Source organism: Triturus cristatus, chromosome 5_2, assembly GCF_964204655.1.
Source record: "Triturus cristatus chromosome 5_2, aTriCri1.1, whole genome shotgun sequence".
Classification (NCBI taxonomy): domain Eukaryota; kingdom Metazoa; phylum Chordata; class Amphibia; order Caudata; family Salamandridae; genus Triturus; species Triturus cristatus.
In genome coordinates this window covers 584,511,579-584,528,096 of record NC_140588.1, presented here as the reverse complement: position 1 = coordinate 584,528,096, position 16,518 = coordinate 584,511,579, and positions in this window count along the sequence as shown.

Genomic DNA, 16,518 nt, shown 5'->3' with positions numbered 1-16,518 from the left:
TTGTGATGTCTTTGATGTTCCTGAGACCTTGTGAACAGGGGGAAAGCTCAATTCAAGCCCTTGAAGATCATCCTCAAGCAGGGGATACAGCAAACAGCAAAGTCATTTCTCCTTTCCTTGGTAGCAAGTAACCACTGCAGGCCAACCTCAGACAGCAAAAAGCAGATGGTTAGTATTCCTCCTCAACTTCTCCGGCTCTTCATCTTGGCAAATGTTCCTCTTGATTCCCAGAAGTGATCTAAAGTTTGGGAATCTGGGCCCCAATTTTTATACTACAAAATCCTTTGTTCTCTGCTGGCTGAGAAGCCCTGTGCTTGGTTAAAACTGGTTCTGTTCTCTCTGGTGCAACTTCCTGACAGGAGGTGGAGGCAGCATTGTCCTTGGTAAACCAGGCCCATTCAGGTGAAAGGAAATCTCCTCCCCTACTCTTAATGCAGCCCAGGTCTATTCAGCCCAGTGCTGACTCATCAGGCTCTCCGGAGCCACTGCTCCTCCCCAGCCCCTGTCACCAAAAAGCCAGACATGCCACACAAACCTAGCAGAGGCACACTAGATGGCTAAGTAAGAAAATACTTATTTTCTAAAAGTGGTATTTTCAAACACAGAACGTAAAAATCAACCTTCCCTAACAGATGCATTTTAACATTCTGAATTCAGGCGTATCAAACTTTATCTTCCATCCTTGTTCCTAGGGGTAGTTAGGTTAATAACATGCTATAGGCAAACTCCCCATTCTATCCTATGGGAACAGGTAGCCTTGCAATAGTGAAAGACAAAATTGGCAGTATTTCATTACCAGGACATGCCACACACACCAGGGCATGTCCTGCCTTTTACGTACACTGTACCCTGCCCATAGGGGTACCTTGGGCCTACCTTAGGGGTAACTATCAAGTAAGAAAATTGAAGATTAGGGCCTGGCAAGTGGGTGCACTTGCCAAGTCGACATGGCAGCCCTAGACTGCCTACAGGCTCTTCAATGGCAGGCCTGAGTTACATGTGCAGGCTGCCTATATGGGTGGCACAATCAGTGCTGCAGGCCCACTAGAAGCATTTGATTTACAGGCCCTGGGCACACATAGTGCACTGTACTAGGGACTCACTAGTAAATCAAATATGCCAATCAGGGACTCACTAATCCATAACAATTTACAGGGAGAGCATATGCACTTTAGCACTGATCAGCAGTGGTAAAGTGCCCAGAGTCAGAAAACCAAAAAAAACAGGTCAGAAACAGAAGGCCACAAAGCAATAAATCTAGGGGGAAACCCAATGTAAAAGCCAGGTCTATCAGAAGCTGACTGGTATACTATAATATGCTTGGTGTGCTCAATTAGAGAAGCTAGACGAAACATAACACAGGGTCAAAGGGGGATATATGTTATTCTATGTCACATTGCAGAGGAACAAGGTACACAAGCTTCTATAATAAACGTTCACACACAAATTTAGAACACATGGTAAAATCAATAATGCCTACATCACGTCTGGGCACCTGAGATAGTGAATATAGGAGTACAATAGTATCCCCTCCGCCTCAATAACATCACCTTCTCAGGTATCACAGCAAGTGTCCCTAATTGGCTCACGCAGAAGGTCTTTGCATACTGTGCAACTGACAGAATGACATCAACCACCTGCCAAGTGAAGCATCTATTATATAATATATAGATTAGAAGACTTATTTTTGACTCTATAAGTTTGTTATTGAAAAGATACATTTGTAGAATGTATATTTAAGTATAGCTATTTTTTTCGCCTACAACATTCATTTGTTGTTAGATACCTTTAAGGACTCTAGAAAACATTTATGAATAAAATAGATGCGTACATGTATGTGAAACAGATTTAAAAAAAACTCTTTTACCAACTTTCAAGGAAACCAAATCATAGCAATATTTACATTTGTCTCGGTTTATTTTATATGATTTGACATTTTCAAATTTACAAAATAGTGATTAACTTCACCAAGTCATGTTGCATCATAGGAGATATGCACAACAAACATAGTTATTGATTATTATCTTATTCCAACAGAATTCACATCCAAACGTTGTTGTACTATCGTGTGCATGGCCTTCATCATCACTGATGTTATCATAAATATCCTCACACTCCTCTGCCATGTGTATTGTTTTCTTAAAAGCAAATATTATGGCAATTTAGCAAGCAACAATTTTAGCAACAGGAATGGAGCGTAGAATTTCAGAACTCAAGTTACACTCTATTGATCAAAAAAACTGTACTGTCCCAAACAAATCCAGTATCGATGATTCAATGTGATGTAATTATTCAGGAGTCTTGTATATCAAATTACTGAATGGTGTTTGATCCTCTCCTCAATCCAGTATTCTTCATAAATAAATAGTCATGGTTGTGGGTGATATAGTATACTCTGTTCTATCTTTCTCCTTTGTACTAAAAATTCACAATGCCACGGAAAAAAGTGCTTTTGATTGTTGATCAATAGAGTGTAACTCCTGTTATGAAAATCTAGACTCCTTTTCAGTTGCTAAAATTGTTGTTTGTTGATTGTGGCTTCTAGGCAGTAGGGTCACGAAAGGTATATCATACTGGGATTGAAAATAAGATTAATAACACACTAATGTGCCATTAAAACCCACACTGCTGGTGCTTATATATTTGCTAAATTCAACAAGCTATTATTACGTCACAGACTCTTTCAGGGGAATACGAATGATATAGACTTCAAAATATCTTGACTTCAATAATACAACATTATGCTCTGATCTATTCAGATGTCGGCCTGAATGTATGACCACGCTGCTATTGTTGAAGGATCAGATAAAGATCTTATTGGATATCCAGAGTCACGTGCAAAAACACACATATGTTACTACAGCTAAGTACAAAATCCTAAGATCTGTAGTAATTAATGTAAACTAACTACAATTCCTGCAATGCCGTCTTTATGGTATATAAACATCATATTCGTATCTCTATTGTGACACTTTTATTTATTGTTCAAAACATTTGCATTTTTAAAAAATATATTTTTATTGAAGTCCAATTTGCAAACAATTTAAACCCCCTAAATACACCGATAAATAATGTTCTTTTACTTAAAAAAAATTTGAAGTACAAGATTGATAAATAGCACAAATATACAGAGAAGTCATGAACAATGAAGAAAGACAAACAACCTCGATTTAAGCCTTTTTACAGCAAGCATAAAGCAGTATCCACTCCCAAACCTGGGTGTGTCCTATACATCAATTCAAATCTCAAAACTTTTATCCGCTCTGAATAACACACAAAAAATAATACACAAACAAAAAAAACAAAAATAAAAACAAAAAAAAACCCTAATCAAAATATGCTGCCCAGTTTTTTACGAATTTCTTGACCCCCCCTACTTGTGAAGCCTAAGTTCGTTCACTTTTTTTAACGAATGTCATCTTTTGGGCCCATTCATGGACAAAGGATATAAGATCTGTACGTCATCTTTGCAACAACAGCAATCTGGCAACTGCCTTTGCAATATATAGAAATTTGACAAGTTTATCAGGCAAAAGAAGATCTGGGTCAAAACATAAAATTATTAACAAAATATTCAAACCTAATACCATACTGCATTCAGATTCCAAATAACATAAAATGTCTTTCCAAAACCTCTGAATCATAGGACATTGCAGAATAATGTGTGACCAATTAGCGGCAGGATAATTAATACAGCGAAAGCACTGCCCCGATTGACTGGCATACATTTTAGAGAGGAAAAGAGGGGTTCAATACAGTTGCCATTTACTAAAGAACAGCATTCTTCACCAGTTCGCTCCTCTTAGCATACTAAAATTAAAATTATTATATACTGACCACATATTGGCGGAAATTTCTAATCCTTCATGTTTCATCCATTTTGCAGTTGCCTTTTGCCCGAGATCGAGGCCCTTAACTGAGGCTAAGCGCTTTTTCCATTCCCCAGGTTTTTTAACAACCGTATCCTCTAGCAGTTTATGGACTACCTGATGTTGATCACAGGTTTGAATTAAATCTAATTGACTAAGAAATTTGCTAAAAATGCTATATGACCCCAAAAGAATAAAATCATTAACAATCAATTGTGACATCTCCGCCATACTCAACCATCTGCCATTCCTCAAAAAATCTGAGACTTTACGGAATCCAGCAGTTGCCCATTTTAGTGTAAATTCTGAGGATTCTCTAATCCCTGACAATGGCATAAGGCCAGATAACAAAGTTGAGGAATTTATTACAGGGATAGAATATCTTTTGTAGAGAGCCTGATGTTTTAAAAAAAACCATTGTAGGCACTTATATCATACCAACTTAGCAGATTTAAAAATTGATACAGGGGAGTGGATCTAACTTTCCTTACACATTAAATCCATAAAACTATTAATAAAAAGATTTGATTTTTGTCGAGGCTTGAATCTTGATATATATTGTGCAAAATACGCAAAATAATAATCTCTGAGATTCGGAAGAGCTAAGCCTCCCTGTTCCAACTCTTCGTATAAAGTGCTGAGTGCAATGCGTGGATTTTTTTTTGCCCAGAGAAAAGATGTAAACATAGACTCTATTTTGGTAAAAAAAGAACCTAATAAAATATATGGGACATTTTAATCAATGCAACCCTGCCCAAAATAGATAATGGAGAGAATTCCAACATGAGAACAGATCCTGAGTTTTTTGTAGAAGCGGAACAAAATTCAAAGGATATAAATCCGTTATGCTATCTGAAAAATGAACACCCAAATATCAAGAGAGAATATCGGGGTGTAAATCCAAGCCCACTCCACCACACTGTATAACTTCAGATTTCTTTTTATTAATTCTATACCCACTTAAAACTTCAAATTCCTCAAAAATCTTAAAAGTTTTTGCCTGAACCTCTATCTCGGGCTTAATAATAAGCATAATGTCGTTGGCGTATAGTTTCAGTTTTGCCATAGTTGGAATTGGGGGACGAATATCAACACTGCTCCTAATTGCAATCTCCAGTGGCTCAATGAAAAAAGCTTATAATACCAGCGACAAGGGGCACCCCTGTCTGGTCCCCCGTTTTACCTTATCCTGGCCAGCCCCTGAAGTGTTAATAATTACGTTAGCTACAGCATTAAAATATAGATTTTGGATCAGCCCCCTGATCTTAGAAGATATACCAACATTTTATAAAATAAAAAACAAGGTCTCCCAAACAACAAGGTCAAATGTATTTTCGGCATCTAAAAGAAGGACTAATGCGGGTATCTCTTGGGTCTCAAAATAATCCAATGCCTCAGTTACATAATGTGTATTTGTACCAAGCTGCCTGCCAGCGATAAAACCATTTTGGTCCGGGTGGATCAAATGTGAGGCATATTGATTAAACTGAATAGCTAAAAGTTTAGTAACAATTTTGTAATCCGACTTTAAAACGCTATAGGACGATAAGAATTCAGATCTTCACTGTCTTTTCCCTTTTTCAAAAAACTGACTATATTCCCTTGTCTAAAAGTTTCTGGTATCGCCCCACCTTCTAACATTGAGTTTACCAACCGTAAAAGAAAATCAGAAAAGGAATTATGAAAGACTTAAAAAAGATTTCGCCGGGAAACCATCCGGGCCACAGGCTTTACCACTTGGTAGATTCTTAATGACCCCGTCCAACTCATCTTTAGTAAAACGGTCTTGCCATAGTTGATTTCTCAATATCCAAAAGTGTCGGTAATCTGGTTTTCTGAAGAAAGCCTCTCAGAGATGTAATATCAACAGTCTGTTGATGGCCATATATAGACCCATAATGCTGCAGCATTATATTCCTAATCTTTACTGGATCATCCGTGCGAGAGGCAGTCAATGGGCATTTTAAAGCATTGATCTGGTTGGACTGGCATACATTTTAGAGAGGAAAAGAGGGGTTCAATACAGTTGCCATTTACTAAAGAACAGCATTCTTCACCAGTTCGCTCCTCTTAGCGTACTAAAATTAAAATTATTATATACTGACCACATATTGGCGGAAATTTCTAATCCTTCATGTTTCATCCATTTTGCAGTTGCCTTTTGCCCGAGATCGAGGCCCTTAACTGAGGCTAAGCGCTTTTTCCATTCCCCAGGTTTTTTAACAACCGTATCCTCTAGCAGTTTATGGACTACCTGATGTTGATCACAGGTTTGAATTAAATCTAATCGACTAAGAAATTTGCTAAAAATGCTATATGACCCCAAAAGAATAAAATCATTAACAATCAATTGTGACATCTCCGCCATACTCAACCATGTGCCATTCCTCAAAAAATCTGAGACTTTACGGAATCCAGCAGTTGCCCATTTTAGTGTAAATTCTGAGGATTCTCTAATCCCTGACAATGGCATAAGGCCAGATAACAAAGTTGAGGAATTTATTACAGGGATAGAATATCTTTTGTAGAGAGCCTGATGTTTTTAAAAAAAACATTGTAGGCACTTATATCATACCAACTTAGCAGATTTAAAAATTGATACAGGGGAGTGGATCTAACTTTCCTTACACATTAAATCCATAAAACTATTAATAAAAAGATTTGATTTTTGTCGAGGCTTGAATCTTGATATATATTGTGCAAAATACGCAAAATAATAATCCCTGAGATTCGGAAGAGCTAAGCCTCCGTGTTCCAACTCTTCGTATAAAGTGCTGAGTGCAATGCGTGGATTTTTTTTTGCCCAGAGAAAAGATGTAAACATAGACTCTATTCGGGTAAAAAAAGAACCTAATAAAATATATGGGACATTTTAATCAGTGCAACCCTGCCCAAAATAGATAATGGAGAGAATTCCAACATGAGAACAGATCCTGAGTTTTTTGTAGAAGCGGAACAAAATTCAAAGGATATAAATCCGTTATGCTATCTGAAAAATGAACACCCAAATATCAAGAGAGAATATCGGGGTGTAAATCCAAGCCCACTCCACCACACTGTATAACTTCAGATTTCTTTTTATTAATTCTATACCCACTTAAAACTTCAAATTCCTCAAAAATCTTAAAAGTTTTTGCCTGAACCTCTATCTCGGGCTTAATAATAAGCATAATGTCGTTGGCGTATAGTTTCAGTTTTGCCATAGTTGGAATTGGGGGACGAATATCAACACTGCTCCTAATTGCAATCTCCAGTGGCTCAATGAAAAAAGCTTATAATACCAGCGACAAGGGGCACCCCTGTCTGGTCCCCCGTTTTACCTTAACCTGGCCAGCCCCTGAAGTGTTAATAATTACGTTAGCTACAGCATTAAAATATAGATTTTGGATCAGCCCCCTGATCTTAGAAGATACACCAACATTTTATAAAATAAAAAACAAGGTCTCCCAAACAACAAGGTCAAATGTATTTTCGGCATCTAAAAGAAGGACTAATGCGGGTATCTCTTGGGTCTCAAAATAATCCAATGCCTCAGTTACATAATGTGTATTTGTACCAAGCTGCCTGCCAGCGATAAAACCATTTTGGTCCGGGTGGATCAAATGTGAGGCATATTGATTAAACTGAATAGCTAAACGTTTAGTAACAATTTTGTAATCCGACTTTAAAACGCTATAGGACGATAAGAATTCAGATCTTCACTGTCTTTTCCCTTTTTCAAAAAACTGACTATATTCCCTTGTCTAAAAGTTTCTGGTATCGCCCCACCTTCTAACATTGAGTTTACCAACCGTAAAAGAAAATCAGAAAAGGAATTATGAAAGACTTAAAAAAAATTACGCCGGGAAACCATCCGGGCCACAGGCTTTACCACTTGGTAGATTCTTAATGACCCCGTCCAACTCATCTTTAGTAAAACGGTCTTGCCATAGTTGATTTCTCAATATCCAAAAGTGTCGGTAATCTGGTTTTCTGAAGAAAGCCTCTCAGAGATGTAATATCAACAGTCTGTTGATGGCCATATATAGACCCATAATGCTGCAGCATTATATTCCTAATCTTTACTGGATCATCCGTGCGAGAGGCAGTCAATGGGCATTTTAAAGCATTGATCTGGTTGGACGCAACCTGCTCCCTTGCCTGCCAGGCCAAGAATCTACCAGTAAAATTGCTTTCTTCATATATTTTTTGCCTATGATATTGAAAAAAGGATTCACTCTGAGTATAATATTTTGCACTAAGATCACGTTTGGTCTGATCTAACAGGCTCTGGTTAAAAACAGTAAGACTATTAAGAAATGCGAAATAAGACCTTTGAACCTTCTGCTCCAGGACTCGCTTATCTTCCTTAACCTTCTTTAAATTTTCAGCATCTTTTCCAATAATTAGCCCCCGGATAAAGGCCTTAAGTGTATCCCATATCACATTTAAGGGAGCAGAATCAAGGTTTCGTAAAAGGAATTCCCCAATCTCTATCTCAATAAAACCCACCCAGTCTTCCTCTAATAAATATTGCCTATTGAGCATCCATCTTTTAGGGGTCTTGGCACGTTCCCCTAGTTGTAAGTTAAGTACCAGCATAGTATGGTCTGAGAATCCATTCTGCAGGAATCTCTGCTGGCTAAAGCTTAATCTCTGAGAAACTAAAAAAAAATCAATACGTTATGAGGTATGAAATCTACCTGACAAACAAGTATAAGCTATTTTAGTTGGAAACGCTATACGCCATGGATCCTGTAGGTCGAGGGTTACCCCATAATGTTGTATAGTTCTAAGAGTTTTGGGTTTTAATTGTTTTTTAGACAATGCTGAGGAGTCGATTTTAGGATTCATTAAAACATTCAAATCTCCCCCCAAGATCAGTTCCCCGGGTATTTGAATTAGAGAATGAAAGAATTCCTTATATATCTTTGGGTTATCTTCAACTGGGGCATATATCCTAGCAAAGGTTATTGGTCTATGTCCAGCAATGCAGGTAACCCAACACCAACGACCATATTGATCTTTATCAAAATTGACGACTTCCGCCTGAAATTTTTTACTTAAAAATACTGCTGTCCCTCGATGGGAGGCTGAAGATGAGGAAAATTCCCTATAATGCAAAAAAAGATCCGACATCAGGGATCAGAGAACCTAGCTAGATGGGAAGGGAGGGGTCTCACTCACCAAAGGAGCATGGGCCCTCTGAACCTACCGAGCACCAGCAACAATCAAGTCTAGTGGTTAACCTATCAGGGACCGCCATACCTAAGAACCAACTCGAGGTCCTAGAGATGGGTTTGTGTTTCGTACCCACCCCATCCCTGGACAAGTTCTTACTCAGTTGTGAACTGAGCGAGTTCATAAGGAAACTCAAATTGAGAGTTTATTTTGATAATAAACCACTAACGGACGCTGCAAGAGGTTACACCAACCTACGCCCAAAGTCAACATTCACACCACCATCCACCGCCCTACCAGTAGAACTACTGGCTTTTGAGAAAGCAGTTCTAAGAGAAGCAGGAGACTTGGATCCAAGAACACTCAAAGTCTTCCATAACACGACCAAAACGGAGCAAGAGGCATTTAAAAATCCGGCGGACAATGGAGATATCACCATCAAGCCAGCCGACAAAGGGGGTGGCATCGTTATACAAAGCACAGAGGCATACCGTTCAGAATGCCTCAGACTCCTATCAGACGAGAGGAACTACAAACGCATCGCAGAAGACCCTACGAAAAGTATACGAATTGGAATAACCAGCATGGTGGAAGAAGCCCTGGCCCACGATTGGGTAACTAAAAAAGAGGGTGATTTCTTGATCAACTATCACCTTACAATGCCATACTTCTACACACTACCAAAGATCCATATACGGTTGGAGAACCCCCCGGGACGTCCTATAGTCTCAGGTATCGGTTCCATCCTTTAACCACTATCAAAATTTGCGGATGCTTTCCTATGGCCGCTTATTCAGAATACCAATACTTACCTCAAAGACACAAAAGCAGTCCTCTCCCTCCTCAAGGACTTACCCTTCGACCCCAGTAACAACATTCTCATAGGTTTTGATGTGGAAAGCCTCTACACAAGCCTACTCCATAAGGCAACCCTGGACATCCTAGAAGACATTCTCTATGGAGTGTCCTGGCCTTACCATACACCGCGACATATGGTTTTGGAATGTTGCATATGGGCCCTCACTGAAAATTTCTTCCATTTCGAAGATACAATCTTCCAACAACAACACGGGACCAGTATGGGCAGCACCTTCGCTCCTAGTGTAGCGGGTTTGTATGTCTACCACATGGAAGAACATAAGATCCTTTCGGACAACAACACCTTTCGGCCCCTGATCACAGAATGGAAGAGATACATAGATGATATCCTAGTAATATGGAATGGCGATGAAAGAGAGGCTAATCTGTTTTTAGAATGGTTGAACTTACAAGACCCTTTCCTCAAATTTACACACACAATGAGCAGATCTGAGCTTACCTTTCTAGACCTCAACATCTACGCCACAGAAGGACACCTAAAAACCACTACTCATTTTAAACCCACTGCGAAGAACTGTCTCTTGCTCTACGACAGATTCCATCCAAGACACCTCAAAGAGAACCTACCATTTGGCCAATTCCTCAGATTAAGGAGAAATTGCACGGAAACGTGCGACTATGAGGAACAGGCCAGAGACCTGGCAAAAAAACTGAAAGACAGAAAGTATCCCTCTCATGTCATCAATAAAGCAAAGAAGAGAGCAAAAAATAACAACAGAGAATCCCTCCTAGAAACTTACGTTAAACAGGAAACCGAAAAAGACAGGAGACCCATCTGCATCACCACTTTTAGCACAGCGTCGTACAAATCACCAAGATGGTAAAAAAACACTGGAGGATCCTTAACAGCCGCAACCTTGATATCCCAACACCCATGTTTTCACATAGGAGGGGAAAGAATCTACGTGACCTCTTGGTACACACACGCCCAAAAGCGAACCAGAGGAACATACAAAAGACCATAAGCACTTTACCTACAGGCCATCACCCCTGTCATAACTGCAGTGTGTGCCACCTGACCTCGACCACAAAAACAGTCCAATTCAACACAGGCACGACATGGGATCTCAGAAATTTCACGACATGCAACACAGTGGGTGTAGTCTACCTGATCACATGCTTCTGCAATCTCCACTATGTGGGCATGACAACTAGGAAGGTGAGCACAAGGATTTGTGAACACCACAGCAACATCCGATGCCACAGAGCAAGTACCAGAATGACAGCACATTTTAACGACATGCACCACACACCTAACGACATGAGGTGGGTCGTCCTGGAGCATATTAAGCCCTGTGACAACCTCGAGCATAGACTGCTAGAAAAAGAACAACGCTGGGTCTTCAAACTGCGCACCGATACCAAAGGATTAAATGACAATATCCTGTGGGGTCAATTTGTCAGATAAACAGGCATAACCTCACGGACATATTTTGCTTTTTTCATTTTTCCTTTTTTAACTTGTTGTATATTCTGATTTTTGCCTAACCCCTAGTCCTTTTTCCTAATTTTTATTACCTGTTTTTCTTAATTGTTTTTTTGCTTAATAATCTTTACTTTAAGAAAACCATGTGCATCATTTTTACACCTTTGTTGCCAATGTCTTGCATCATTCTAATTTTGTCCTTAATTCTATTAATTTTGCCCTTAATTCCTTTCCATTAATTTTTAATTTTAATTTTAATTTTTATTTTGTTACCTTAAATTTTTCCTCATTAGTCATTTTTTCCGATTTTTAGCTATGAGCCAGTGCCCACCCTTCTCAATTGTGCCCGGACTATGTCTTTTCCCTATCTTTCCCTTCCTTGGCCGATTAGGCTAAAATGGCTGCCACATTATTGTGTTTCCTCCTACTACTAAGACATCTCCCTCTCGACCTCCCAGGTTCGAGACTCGCCATTGTCCGCTTTCAATAATTTTTTCCTAATAATTCTCTAACTCTTCCCCTTCAATGCTAGTGTGCTCCGCACCCTTCACAATTATTTTACAATCCTTATCCAACTTTCATAGACCTAAAACGCATTGCCTACTACACTCAAGATGGCCGCTACAAACGAAGCACTACACACAGCCCAGCTCTTCTCTTCCAAGAGCCGGTGACTAAGCATTTTCTAACAATCTCAGAGAGTATTTAAACCACTGGAACACAGGACACGCTAAGATGTGGTCCGCCGATGGGATCCAATAGGCCAATTTGACGGAGGCAAGCCGAGTCAAGTAAGTTTTCTCTCTCCTGCGCCTGGGGCTAACTTGCAACCTTGAGCCCCTTTTTTTCTTTTTTTCACTAACTTAAACTTTTGTCCATTCTGCAGGGCTGTAACGCCATGCCAACTCTAAGTTTTATAACCCCTACTCTCTCCGAGGATTATTTAGGCTCCTCCACCCCGGCAGACCATGAGGCAAATTTTGATTAACTACTAAGTAGGTCCAAACACCACTATATATGTTTTATGTTGTGTCTGTCATGTCGGATGTCCCATCACGAGTGTAATGTCTTTTCATATGTGTTTTACCAGACTACATTGGATGTCTACACCTATTCTAAGTTACAGGCATGAGCACCATCACCTATGGTTGAAATTGATCTTAGATGAATCACCTGCCCACGACATCGTTGGGCAGGCAGCGTATTAACATGTATGTTTTTTGTATTTCTCCAGATACTACGCGTTCAATCTAACCGTATGTAATTGATTTACGCTGACACTAATGTGTGTATTTATTTTTCCTTTTTACTTTATCATCTTATTATAGGTCTTTGCACGGAGTGGTACACATGGGGCTGGTCCCCATGCGGTCCTGAAGAAGAGGTTTAGGGGATAACCTCGAAACATGTTGGCTTTCAATATTAGGGACTATTAGCACATTATTACCTAATTCCTCCCTTTTATTAACCCCCCTTTTTATCCTTTACCAACTAGGAGCACGAATAAACTCATTTACGCTCACTAGCTAGGTAATTTTTAATTTAAACCCACACCACTCCCCTCTCACTGCACTACACATAGTCTTCACTAAATAGTGCTCCTACGTAACTGTCGCAAGTCGCAGCACGCCCCAAGCAGTAGATGCTTGGGATGGCCCCAATGATGAAGCATGTCACCTAGGGGAAACCTTTGGTGAGTGAGGGGACTCAAGAAAAGTATTTTCTTTTCCCTATTTGAGGTGCGTCTTACTCACTAAGTAAACCCCTCCCTTCCCATCTAGCTAGGTTCTCTGATCCCTGATGTCGGATCTTTTTTTGCGTTATTAGTGCCTAGGAGGACGAACCTAGCCATATCCTCCTCTCCCCTCTCCTTATTTCGAAAATCCCCTATAGGCAGCCCACGACCTTAACATGGAAAAGTCTGGCAGCTTCACCACCGGTATATGGGTTTCCTGCAGTAAAATCACCGCTAGATTTTCAGTTTTAATCTATATTTCAATTGCCCGCATTTTCTTTTTATTATTGAGACCATTGACGTTAAAAGAGACCACTTTCAAAATCTCCATACTAGCCATGAAAAGTAAAAAACAAATTTAAGCACCTAAACGGCACCCCACGTACTAGCTAGCAAAGCATCGATCTAGAAAATGGATGTATAAAAATAAAGGTTAAAACAAATGGACTTTTGTTTTCTGGCTATACAGCCTTTACCCCCTTGGTGACCCACACACTCCCCTTTAAGAAGGCGGCTAATCCAGCTGCCCCCTTCTCCTTCCCCCCCAAATACTTATATTGGTGCCTTTGAATTGCACCTAAGGTGACCTACCCTCTCCTCCCCCGCAAAAAAAAAGGCATTTACAGAAAAGGAGCAACATCTGGATACAGCTCTCCCTCTTTCAAACAGGAAAAAACATTACTAAATACAAACCGGCCCAGGTTATTTTCCAGCTGAAATAACTTTAAGAAGCTCCTGTGCCTCTTCTATGTGTGTAAATAAATGAAATTTCCCCTGCACAAGGACTTTGAGCTTAGATTGTTGAGCAATAGAGGCTTGGGCCCCTTGAGCTTTAAAAAGATACAATAACTTAACAAACTCTTTACATCTTTTTGCCGCTTCCGCAGACATGTCAGAAAACATTCTACATTTTGTGCCATTCTCTATCTCAAACTGTCTGAACAAAATTGCCTTGGACAAAATCTTTTCTTTTATGTGAAAGTCTGCAAAATTAACAAGTATAGTGCGGGGAAACTTCAAATTAGGGGGAAGATGTGCTGGAACTCGATGAGCTCTAGTTACAGTCAAATCGCCCGAGAACTCTGGAATCACAGCCTTCTTCAGAAAGGATTCTACCCAGTTAAGTGTATCCGTTCCTTCAGTTCGCTCCGGGATGCCAACTATACGAAGATTTGAGCGATGGGAGAAGTTTTCAAGTTCTTTGATCTTATTTTCTATTCTCATTTTCTCACTGGAAACTAAATCTACTTGCTGCAGAATACCATTAATTTGGTCCTCAACCAGAGAGATTCTTGCTTCAGCCTCCTGAACTCGAATTGTTAGACTAGCCACTGCTTCCGCTATCTTCCCCAAGCGTAGATGTATTGTTGCGATTCCTGTATGTTGTGTTTTTTTCATATCACGAATTTCTTCGAGAATCATATTTAACATATTTTTAACATCCAGCTGATACGACAAAGCCTTCTCAGTCTCATCCTCAAAAACCAGATCGCATTCTTTAGTTCCAGATTGAGTCTCGTCAAACATCGAGAGATCCACTAAATTAACCTTTCTTAAAGCTAAGGCCGAGGCTGCTAGCTGGCCTTGTGGATCTTGTTGACCTTGCTGCTCTTGTGGAACTATCATGATGCCATTAGATTGAATTTGAATGATCTTTTCACGAGAAGGAAAAGGAGAAGGCAGGGACTGAAGGATCGGAGATGCAGCAACCTTTGCCTGAATTAATGCGGAATTTTTGAGCTGTTCTAATTCAAATAATGCTTTCCGCTGTTCTTCGGCTTGTGCTTGTACTTCTTGAACGTTCGGAGAAGAGTCCCCTGGAGGAGGGGAGGATGCTAGACCTGGACCTGGAGCTACTACTGGAGCTACTACTGGCTCCAGTAATACAACTGATGTTATCAATTCTTTCATTATGTCATGAGTGTTCTGCACCGAGAGAGTTTGACTTGTCTTTTCAGAGCATGGAGAAGCAGTAGGAAGTAACATCTTTTTGGGCAAAAAGAGGGAAATCTCTGGCATTTTTTAGCGCTAAATTTTTATGAAGGGCGACATCTCCTGGTGAACTAGCCAAGTTATTATCCTTTGGTTGAATTCCTGAAGCCTCTATTAAGCTTATCTCCCTTAAAGACAGATTATCCAATTCTGAACTTTGTGAGCTAGAGGAGGAGGATTCTGCATGATGCATTTTACCTCCTACTTTAGATGCAGTCAGATTCAGACTCGCTTTAGCTGAGCGTGTTTTCGTTTGGGCTATAGTAGCAGCATTCGCTTTCGCTGCGGCCGTAGCAAGTCTCAGCTGTTTCTTCATTATATGATTTTTGTCAAAACACCCCAGCTTAAAACACCACTGCCAAGCACCCCAAGCCTCTCGCCAAGTGAATTATAAATAACTTATATCAGGACTCACCCTCCTGCCAACCTCCTCCAATCTCAATCTCTCTCTCCAGTTAGCACCAGTTAGCTGACTTTCCAGAAATTCTGGGCTTCAAAAATCATAGTCTCGCATTTTACCTGTTCCTTGTAGTGTGTGTGTCTGTCTATTAATTTGGAGAAACCATACCACTCCAATTCTTCATTTTCTAAATGTTTTCCAAGATGATGCCACAGATGAAAACCCGTCCGGATCCTCCATGCACAGCCGTGCAGCTAAAATCAGCAGAAACCAGGGACTCCGCACCTCTGCACCCCCGCAAATTAATCTTCATCCGCCAGCATCTAGACTGCGGGAGCAGCTCTTCCAATCTCCAGCCGCGTGAAAACCGTGGGGCCGCGATGCCGCCGAAAACGCAGCGGGTGTGCAGCCGCCTCACCCAAAACCATAGACGCGGCGAATTCAGCAGCAGTTCTTGGGGTCTGATCTCGCCTCACGGAAACATCGAAGACGCCATCACAGGAGGAGGGAGGGGCATCACCTAGGAATACGTGCTAGCGGGAGGCGCCATAGTTCGTCCAGCTCCTACATTTGCATTTTGTATATCTAAAAACTCACCAAATATTCACGTTCTCTGCGGAAGGGACATCTCCATAGTATATCTTATTCTGCTAGATCCTAACGTCATCGAAAGATCCATGTGTTGAGCCAGGAAAATGTGCTGTACAATGTGTGATAATCAAGTCTGCATCACATATTACGTGCATGTTGAGTGTGTGCTGAATGTTTCGGTTTTTATTGATGTGCTCTGTAGCACGTGGTGCCAATAATTCTACATGTGTGCTCTTCAATGCCCCAGTGAGATTACGTTATTCTGTAACAGAGTAGAATTTAGCTTCGGTTTCATTCACTGTTATGACCTTTGGTTGAGAACACAATATATTAGGAAGATGATCTCAGTATTGCAGTGAGTACCTGCTGCAGAATTTTGCAAAAAAATAGCTCCGGCATTTCATGTAATGTACCCACTGGGGCCTGAAAAGAGCCAGAAGCAAGAACACTGAGTCCAACGAACTAT